Below are 10,222 nucleotides of genomic sequence, written 5' to 3'. Positions count from 1 at the left end.
AACATCACCAGTACGTATCCAACAATTTCATTACCTTGGGTACCAATATTGTCTCCCAAATTACGTAAGGTGTTTAAGAAGGCAGGATATAAAACGATCTTTAAGTCAAACCTGAACCTAGAAGCAATAATAACATCAAGAAATAAATCTAAACTACAAATGAACAGCCACCCAGGAGTCTACCTTATTAAATTTCATTGTAACAAAAAGTATATAGGTGAAACAAAAATGCAAATAAAAACACGCATGCAGCAACACAAAAACAGTACAATAGGAAATAAAACAGAACGATCTGCATTAGCTACAACAAATTAACTGGGACAGTTGCAGAACTTTAAAAGTTGATGCTAAAAGGTTTGATAGGAAAGTTCGTGAGGCACTCGAAATACAGTACCACCAATGTGCCCCTCAACAAAACGGTATCAATTTAGACGAGGGTCAATATGTGTCAACAAAATTTTGGACACCATTTATGGCGCACTTACGTCAGAAAAAGATGAAGCCATCCCATTGACATAAAATAAAACTGCCGTTTTAAAAATAAGATACAAAAAAACAAAAAAAACAACAAAAAAAAACTTTAAAGCTGAAGATGCTGGTCACAACAATCCAGCGAAAATTTCTTTAATAAAAATAAAAATAAATTTAGTATCGAGAGAAACTCGTATTAATTGATGTTTATAAAATAATAATAATAATAATAATAATAATATATATATATATATATATATATATATATATATATATATATATATATATATATATATATATATATATATATATATATATATATATATATATATATATATATATATATATATATATGAAAAAATTATTATCAAATTAAGGCCCAAATTTAATCTTTTAAGCACTTTTAGAATTGCTCGTAAGATTTTCTCAAAAGCTTGTTATTTATTATAAGGTTTTCTTAAGAGAATATCTAACGTTTGACGTAAATCTGTATTTTTTATTTTGATAAAAAAAAAATAATAACGTGACGTCATTAGTACCAAATAAGAGCCCAAATATGATCCTTTAACACATTCAGAAAGGTACGTAAATTTTTTTCTTAAAATAATCAGTTAAGAAATCAACCTTAAACTATTTAATTAGTTTTTGTAATGTCCACTTCATTTCCAAGAAAAAATTACACGTAGCGTCCAGACTAATTATTTCAAACGTTAACAGTTTAACGCCCTTAAAAGGTTTTTACAGGGTTATAGTATAGGTTTTTCAAACAAGGTAGATTTAAAAACTGTTTGGCTTTGTACAATATACCCAAATTTTTTGATATTTTATTTTCAATTAGTCCTATGTGATCTTTCCAGGTTACATTTTCATCTAACAACACGCCTAAAAACTTTATTGATTGTTCTCTTTTTATTAGTTTATTATCAATAAACAGATCCGGTAGTTTTAGGGGAATATATGCTTTTTTATGAAGACGATGGAACAAAGTGTATTTAGTTTTATTGATGTTTATTTAAGTCTTAAATTTATTTAAGACTTAAGTCTTTAATTTATTTAAGACTTAAGCTTAAGCAAAAAACAACTAAAAACAAAAAATAACAATGTTTTACTTGATAAATTGTTGGCTTGACATGTTTAACATGTTAAGGTTTGTGCTTGTGATTTAATATAAGAAACATATTAAAATTTAATCACAAACACAAGGTTTATTGAAATCACTAAATCACTATATGGCAAATTTTATAAACTTTAAGCAGTGAAATAGATCAATGAAGTCACTTAGGCAATGAATCAATTTAAGTTAGTCATCCATTTCAACTGCTGATGTAAGAGTTGAAGTAAAAGGTCCCTGACTTGAAGCAGCTGGATTCTCAGAGTCATTGGTAGAAGCCTCTTCAAACAATTCTTCTTTTTTATCCTGACTGTTTAGAAACCATCTTTTGATCTGGATCTTAAGGTAGTTTTGCTGAATGTACAACAATTTTTCGACTTGTTCATGCTGCAACTTTGTTCTTTTATAAGAGACCACCGGCACTAAAGGCTCTTACTGAAATGCTGAGGAAGCATCTTCAGTAAGACTTTAGGAATGTACACATAGCCATTTTTTAGCAGCAAGGAGAGCAAGGAAAGGAAATTTGTGCATATTTGTTCTCCAAAATTCCAGCACGTCCACACCAACAACTCCTGGGAGTTTTTGAAATATTTCCCATTCAGTGACAATGTCCGACTTTGCAGGTGGAGCCGGACCAGAATAGGAAGTCATAAGTGCAGGAGCTTCTTCCATTTCGACATTATAGAAAGGATCATCTTCTGAAACATGACCTTGGATTTCAGCATGTAACCGTTCATTATATAATCTTGTTACAGCAATCCATTCCTGATAAGCATTGGATTGAGTAATCAGTGTCTCATAGGCTTCATTAAATCCACCCAGTTTTACACAGAGTTCTTCCCTTGTATAAGGGGTTAAGCAAGTTGGCAGCAGAGTAAAAAAGGTTTTGACAACCAGTGTCCGGAAAACGAACATCCAAGTTTTCCGCCAATTTTTGGTGAAACATTTGTGCTGTTGATGTCATCTTTTCCAGGAGTGTCTCTAATGGAGCTGAGGATACGACGCATTTTTACAATGCTTTCCAACATCATAAAAGTTCAATTCCAGCGTGTTTTCACGGGAGTGATGATTTTCACAAATTTCAACTTATCCTTGCCGACATCACTGTTATCAAGCAACAGCTTTAGCTTAAAATTAAAATAGAATTATAAGAAACATAACATAAAAGGTGAGTAACACTACTTACTATTATTAAAAACTGATTTTAACTATGTTATACGTTTTTACTTTTTAAGTTTTAACATTTTATCAGTTATTAATGATAGCTATCATTAATAAAATTTTGTTACACAAAGTGTACTGAGAAGTTTAAATTGCGCTTGTATTGAATTAAACTATAAACTAAATTGCTATAAAATCTAAAAAGGATATTAAACTAAAAACTAGTTACCTCTTTTTTAATTCTTTGCTCAGACAAAGATGACTTGTGGCATCTTGAACTTAATTCAGTTGCTCTTTGGATTGCTTTGTGAAGATCCAAACTGTCAAATCTTTTGTTTCTATGACAGTTGCTTCAACTGTCAAATTCAAAAGATGATCAGCACACAAAAGAGATGCATCATATTAGCGGCTGAATCATGCACACACACAACGGATGAAACTCCATTATTTCCGGCCAACTCTGAGACATTCCTGAAAAGTAAAGTAAAATTAGTTGTTTGCTTTTTGATATTTTAAAATACAAACTAATACTTTTGTTATTTTAGATATAAATAAAATTATTAATTTGTGCCATTAATTTTAAACTAAATAGCGGGTTTTGCTTTTTTGTAACAAAAAGTTATCTAAATAATTCAAATGGTTAACTTAATTTACAGAAATTTTAACCTAATAAAAATAAAATACTAAAACATACTTATCCAGACGAAGAGCAATGGCTTCAGCTGTATGTTGTCCCGAAAACGGAAAAACTCCAATCACAAACATCTTTAACCGGAAGTCTTCACTCACATAGTGCAAGGTACTGGCTTGGTATGCATTATTGTTTCTGCTTAGCCAGAGGTCAGTTGAGATTCCAAATCCAGCGGTTTTTGGCAATTCCTTCTTTAGAATGTCATCCACACAGATTTTCACATTTTTGTACAACAACGGCAACCAAAAATTAAAACAAAGAACTAGTTATTATTGGTATTTCTCGTTACATATCAATTTGGATACCTACTAAGAAAATCAAAAAAAAATTGGTGTGGATTGGTCTTAAAAAAAAAGCTTTTTAAAAAATTTAGTTCTCTCGGAACTCCCATTGAATTGAATCCCTATCCCAAAATAAAATTTATTTAGAACAATTAAAATTTTGCATACTTGAACCGGGAGTATGTTGTTGCAGCTTTTACATTCATTTTTGGGTTCCAGTAGTAAACAAATTTTTTAAAAGCTTCATGTTCAACCAAAGAGAATGGCAAATTTAAACAGGCCAAAAACTTGACAATTTCAATGTCTCCTCTAAGCTGTTCACAGCTTGTGGCTTGTATTTGACTCAATGCTTTAGATTTTGGACCTTTTTGCTAATGGTCCGGAAAGTCTTCCTTGTTAAACGTTACTGCCCAACACTAATGGTGTCTTATCATCTCGGACCTGCTCATAAGCCTCGTCTTCATTGTAGGTCTAAAAATTAATATGAAACCTGTTAAAATACCTAATATTGAAGCATTCATCAGCATTTATTGAAAGTTATTGATATTTATCGTTAAATCTTGTTAAATCTTGGTATTGTAATCGTAATAATAACTAAGACATATGAAAATAAAAGTTAATATTTAAATTAAAAAAGTAAAAACGTTTCTAAACTTTATTGCATCTGTTCTAACTCATCAAAAGGGACATGGCACTTTTTCTCCAGGGCTGCAAACTGAACAGGATGCTTCCTTGTCAAATGTGATCTCATGCCAGATGTGGGTCTATCTGCCAACTTGCAAATTGCAAAACAATACTTGCATTTTGCAGTAACAAGTCGCTCTTCATCAGGTGTAGTACTGACCTCTTCATCAAAGGGATTCCAAATTTCGGTCCTTGGCCTTAGCATTCTTCAAAATGTTGTTCAATTATAATTTTAATACTAATTCAAACTAAAATTTTAACATCTTTCCTTATAAAAAAAAATTGTTTTAAGAGCCTTATAATGTATATCTAAGTAATTTAAAGAGTATTCAAAAAAATTTTTTCCAGAGAGTTTTTAAAAACGTTTTTATTACAATTAGCTACTTAATTTCGCTCCAGTAGAACCGTAATTGAAACCGTAACCAAAACCCAAAAAAAGTTATTTAAAAAAAAAGTAACCACGAAAAGAAATTAAACTATTTAATTAGTGATTTTAATTTCGATTGTTTACAGTATTACGTCAAATACAACATTAAAGAGTTTTACAATGACTTATTTAAAAACGGAGCGTTTCTCTTAAAAAAGGAATCATTAAATGCGATATCATAAATCATTTTCCGATTTTTTTCTCCATAAATACAGATACCAAATTATCACTAGATAAAAAAAATAGCTTTTGTAAACGCATTTATAGCAAAGCAAATTTAGCATCATTTAATGAACAATTATCAATGCTTCATTGGCACCATATTGATCATTTTCAGGACGCCAACTTAGCTTATAGCAATTTTCTTAAAACATTCTATGATATTTATGACGCAAATTTTCCTAAAATTGAAATAAACCAAAAGCTTAAAAAAATAACATCCCCATGGATAACCGATGTACTAAGAAAATCTTCCACAATTAAACAAAAATTATATATTAAGTACATGAAATCCAAATCAGTTGAAAATAAAACCATTTACAAAATTATGCTAGAGAGTTCGAACGATAAAGAAAAAATACTATCTTGACTTACTTGAAAAATAAAAACAACTCAAAACGTACTTGGTAAGTTTTAAGAGAAATCACTGATAAAGCTAAAACCAAATCAGGCGCTTTGCCTAACGGTATTAAAGTTAGTGATAAAATTTTATATGCTTCAAGCGATATTGCAGTTGAGTTAAATAAGCATTATATTATAGCAGGACCTAACTTAGCAAAAACTATTCCATATACTGGTAATTCTTTTGAACTTTTACCTCAAAAAACAACAAATCTTAATTGCATTGAAATATCCTATAAGGAATTTGAAGCTGCTTTCAAAACGATTAAACCAAATAAAGCAATAGGATTCGACGGTATCAACGGAAATGTTTATATAAATCCATACAATATCCTATATAAAATCTTTTTGTCTTGCGTTAGCCAAGAAGTTTTCCCTAATCAACTTAAAATTGCCAAAGTAACGGTAAAATTGCCAAAGTAAACAAATTTTGATAGTTGTTGCAAACAACTATTAAAATTATTAACATATATATATATATATATACATATGCATATATATGTGTATATATATATATATATATATATATATATATATATATATATATATATATATATATATATATATATATATATTTATATATATATATATATTGTTGTTTTGATTATGTAATAATAATCAATTTTTTCAATTTGAGAGTGATCAGTATAAAGTGAAATAATCACAAAATAGATCAATAAATAAATAAAAAAGTAAGATAAAAAAAAACAACTTTTTTACGGTACTTAAAGTTTCATGCCGTTTGCGGCACTCATCAGCCATATATTCCTCATCAGCCATATATTGAAATATATTATATTTCAATATATGGCTGATGAGGAATATATGGCTGATGAGTGCCGCAAACGGCATGAAACTTTAAGTACCGTAAAAAAGTTGTTTTTTTTCATCTTACTTTTATATATATATATATATATATATACATACATATATATATATATATATATATATATATATATATATATATATATATATATATATATATATATATATATATATATATATATATATATATATATATATATATATATATATATATATATATATATATATATATGATAATAATAACAATAATCTTCAAAAACTCCATAACTATGACATTTATTTATCATTCAAATTTGTTTGAATAAATAGATATTTGAAAAAATAAAATAGATTTGTTTTTGTACTGATTTATGGGATATAAGGCATTTAAACGATCAGTATGTAACATGACATGATAAAAAATAGAGCATGTGAAAATATTTTAATATTCGATGATCGCTTAAAGAATGATTTGAGAATAGTAACTTGATTCAATTGTCACGTGATTTCGTTTAAAAATTACTACAATTATTGTAATTGAAAATTGATTTACCTACAAACGATTAATATATCAATATAATAAGGAAATCATCATAACCCCATATATCAAGTTAAAACAACAAAATTATTTTCCGCAAATGTTTCTTTTATATATACGACATTTGTCATTTCTTAAATTAGGACTTTCTTAAAGCATAGGAATTTGTTAGGTCACACCACGGTAAGTTTTTATTTAAAAAACTAAACAGTCGAATTGTTCTTCTAACCGCCTTAGCCGTTTTTAACAATTTAATCTAAAAAATGGCATTCAAAATTAGGCGATTATTAATTTTTATCAATATTTTAATCAATAATTTGAGAAAATATATTGCAAAATAACTTAACTTAACATTTAGTTATATCAAATACAAAATATTTTAAAGTATCTAATATAAAACAACTTAATATTTAGTTATATCTAATACAAAATATTGTAAAATATCGAAACCAAACGATATTTTATCGGAACGTATCGAATCATATCGAAACTCAAAAAATATCGTTATACATTTTTTAGCGATAAATTATGCGATATTTATCGCTAAAAGCGATACTGATATCGTGCATATCGAAACCCAAACAATATTTTATCGGAATCATATCGAAACATATTGGATCATAGCAATTCATATCGAAACCCATTATCGTAAAAAATATCGGTTAGTTTCTATATTTTGATAACGATACGCAGATGCATACATACAATCATAAAAACCACATATTATATATATAATACCAAAACTATATATAAGACCACAGTTATAAAACAAAGTTAAAACTAGTTAGTTGAAACAGCATTTTTCAAAGTCGATAGAGTTAATTTTAGTTTTGAAGCTCTTGATATTTTTGGCATTAGCGACGTCAGACGGCAAGTTATTCTAAATATTATCAAGCCTGAGTGAGAAATAGTATTTGCAGACATCGAGTTAACACTTTAGTTTGAAATTGTGACCTCGAGTGTAAATATGGTTGTTAATTAAAAAGAAACTTGATTTACTAAGGCAAACTAAATTGTTCAGAATTTTAAAAAATATAACCATGTTTTGCTTAAGGCGACGAATTTCTAGTAGGTCCAAACCAAGAATTGTAAGTCTATTAAAATATGAAAACTTATTTAGGTTTGCTATTCTCTTGGTAAAACGTCTTTGCACTCATTCCACTGCTTTATTCGTTTCAGTGCGGTATGGCAACCAAACTGGAGAGCAATATTCTAAAATTGGTCTTATGTAGGTAGTGAAGGCTTTTACAATAACACGTGGATCGCGATTTTAAAACACTTAAGGATTAAATATCCTCGAATGTTTGATACGCGGACAATATTTGAAATATGATTATTGTGATTTAAGTAAGAATCCATGGTCACAACAAGATCTTTTGGGTTTGCAGACCAGGATAAAATATGATCTCCTAATTGATAGTTGTAATTTATATCTTTACAACATGAAATAGGTGCTATTCTATGAGTAAAACACTTATTATTAGCTACTTTTAATTGCCATTTTTTAGACCAGAGATAAACTTTATAAATGACAACAGCAAGATTGTGACTGTAATCGTCATCCTTAAAAGAAATATATAGCTTGATACCGTCATCGTATAACTTTAGAGAGCAATTAAGATATTTTACTATAGATGGTAGATCACTAATGTATAACAAGAATAACGTTGGACCCAAAAAGCTACCCTGTGGAACTCCATTTAGGATGCTTGTCGAATTAGATAGTGAATTTTCAACTAGAACCATTTGATGTACTTTTTTTTTTTGCTTTTTTAATTTTTATTTTAGATGCCCCAAGAAGTCCTTACGGTTTTATCACAGAGCACCACGGATGAGCATTTAATCCGGGGGTTCATGTCTCCTTCCAAACCGATGTCGTAAAACTTGTCCAGAGGTGGGGTTTGAACCAAGGATCCTTTGTTTCTGAGGCAAGTGCGCTACCACTGCGCCATGGCTGCTTTGAATATCTGTTGGAAAGAAATGCTGATATTCAATGAAGGAGTTTATCTATTATACCGTACATTGCAAGTTTTTCAAAAGTTTTAGATGAGGTACAGAGTCGAATGCTTTTGAAAGTCAATGTACACCACGTCAGTAATTAAATTGCTATATAAAGCTTTATTCCAGTCATAAGTTGACTCTAGAAGATTAGTGTACGTAGATCTTTTGGATAAAAGCTGTTTTGATTAGGTGTTGTTAGATTACTTATATTAAGATAATCAGCAATACTTGAACTAACAATACTTTCCATGACACAACAGCTAGTACATGTTAGGGAGATTGGTCTATAATTGTTAACATCTAAAGTAGATTCTTTTTTAAAAATAGGGGAAATCGAAGCTTGAAGCTATTGTTTTGGTAACGAGCTTGACCTAAAACTTGATTCAAAAATATACAAAAGCGGAATACATATTTTATGTGCTAATTGTTTTAAAAGTATATTTGGTATACCATCAGATTCAAATGATGTGCTAGGTTTTAGATTTTTTGGTTTTTGACAAACTATCTATGCTGAAAAATCCACGAAATCCATCTTATTTTATTCACTAACAAAAGTTTTTATTTTAGGCAAATTTCCGTCATCAACCGTAAAACAATTCCAAAGTGTTAGTTAAACACTTGCAAAGTGTTTGTTAAACACGTGATTTGTAGGATTTGCTAGTAGTAAAGCGATTTGTATTATCGCTAGTCGTAAAGTTGCTATAGGTTTTTGCAGGATATATTTATTTGGGGTTGTTTAGATTTTTGTTTACGTAACTAAAAAACTTACTCGAGTTATTTTCTTTATCAATTTTAGTTCCACATTTTGTGGTGTGTGGATAGTTGCTTTGGGAAATATCGTTGTCACATCTATTTATAGTCGCTTTAGAAAAAATGCCTATTAAAACAAGAAAAAAAATCTTAAGAAGCATATTTTTTATAACTTTAAATTATTAAATAAAAATATTTATTCTGATCAGATCAATGAACAAATCAGTTGATGTCGATGATCGACACCAACTGATTTATTGGGTTTTATTAAAACCTCATTCAAACTGCTCAAATGAATTAAATTCAAAACTAATATATTATTTATTAAATTAATTGCTTTAGGAATTTTTTGGGATAAATTTGGTCCGACAAAAACAAACTTAATTAACTAATTAGCTATCTCTTCTCAATTATTCAGCTAATTATCTCTTCTCGATTATTAGTGAATATGAATTAAAAAGAAATTCATTTAAGTATTCATTAAAATTTTTTTTTGCTTTTTACTTTTTTATAATTTCGTTTCATAAATTATAAAGGCGAAAATTAGTATAATTTATTTTTGAAAAGCAGACGAGAGGTAAATTTGTTACTTATGTAAAGACACGGCCGACGAAACGGGTTTTAAGGTTCTTTAGAAAAAAAGTGGAGCCCGTGCCTGTCCCCTCCCCCGGCGTCGGCTATG

This window comes from Hydra vulgaris, chromosome 13, assembly GCF_038396675.1.
Source record: "Hydra vulgaris chromosome 13, alternate assembly HydraT2T_AEP".
Classification (NCBI taxonomy): domain Eukaryota; kingdom Metazoa; phylum Cnidaria; class Hydrozoa; order Anthoathecata; family Hydridae; genus Hydra; species Hydra vulgaris.
This window is presented reverse-complemented; position numbering follows the sequence as displayed.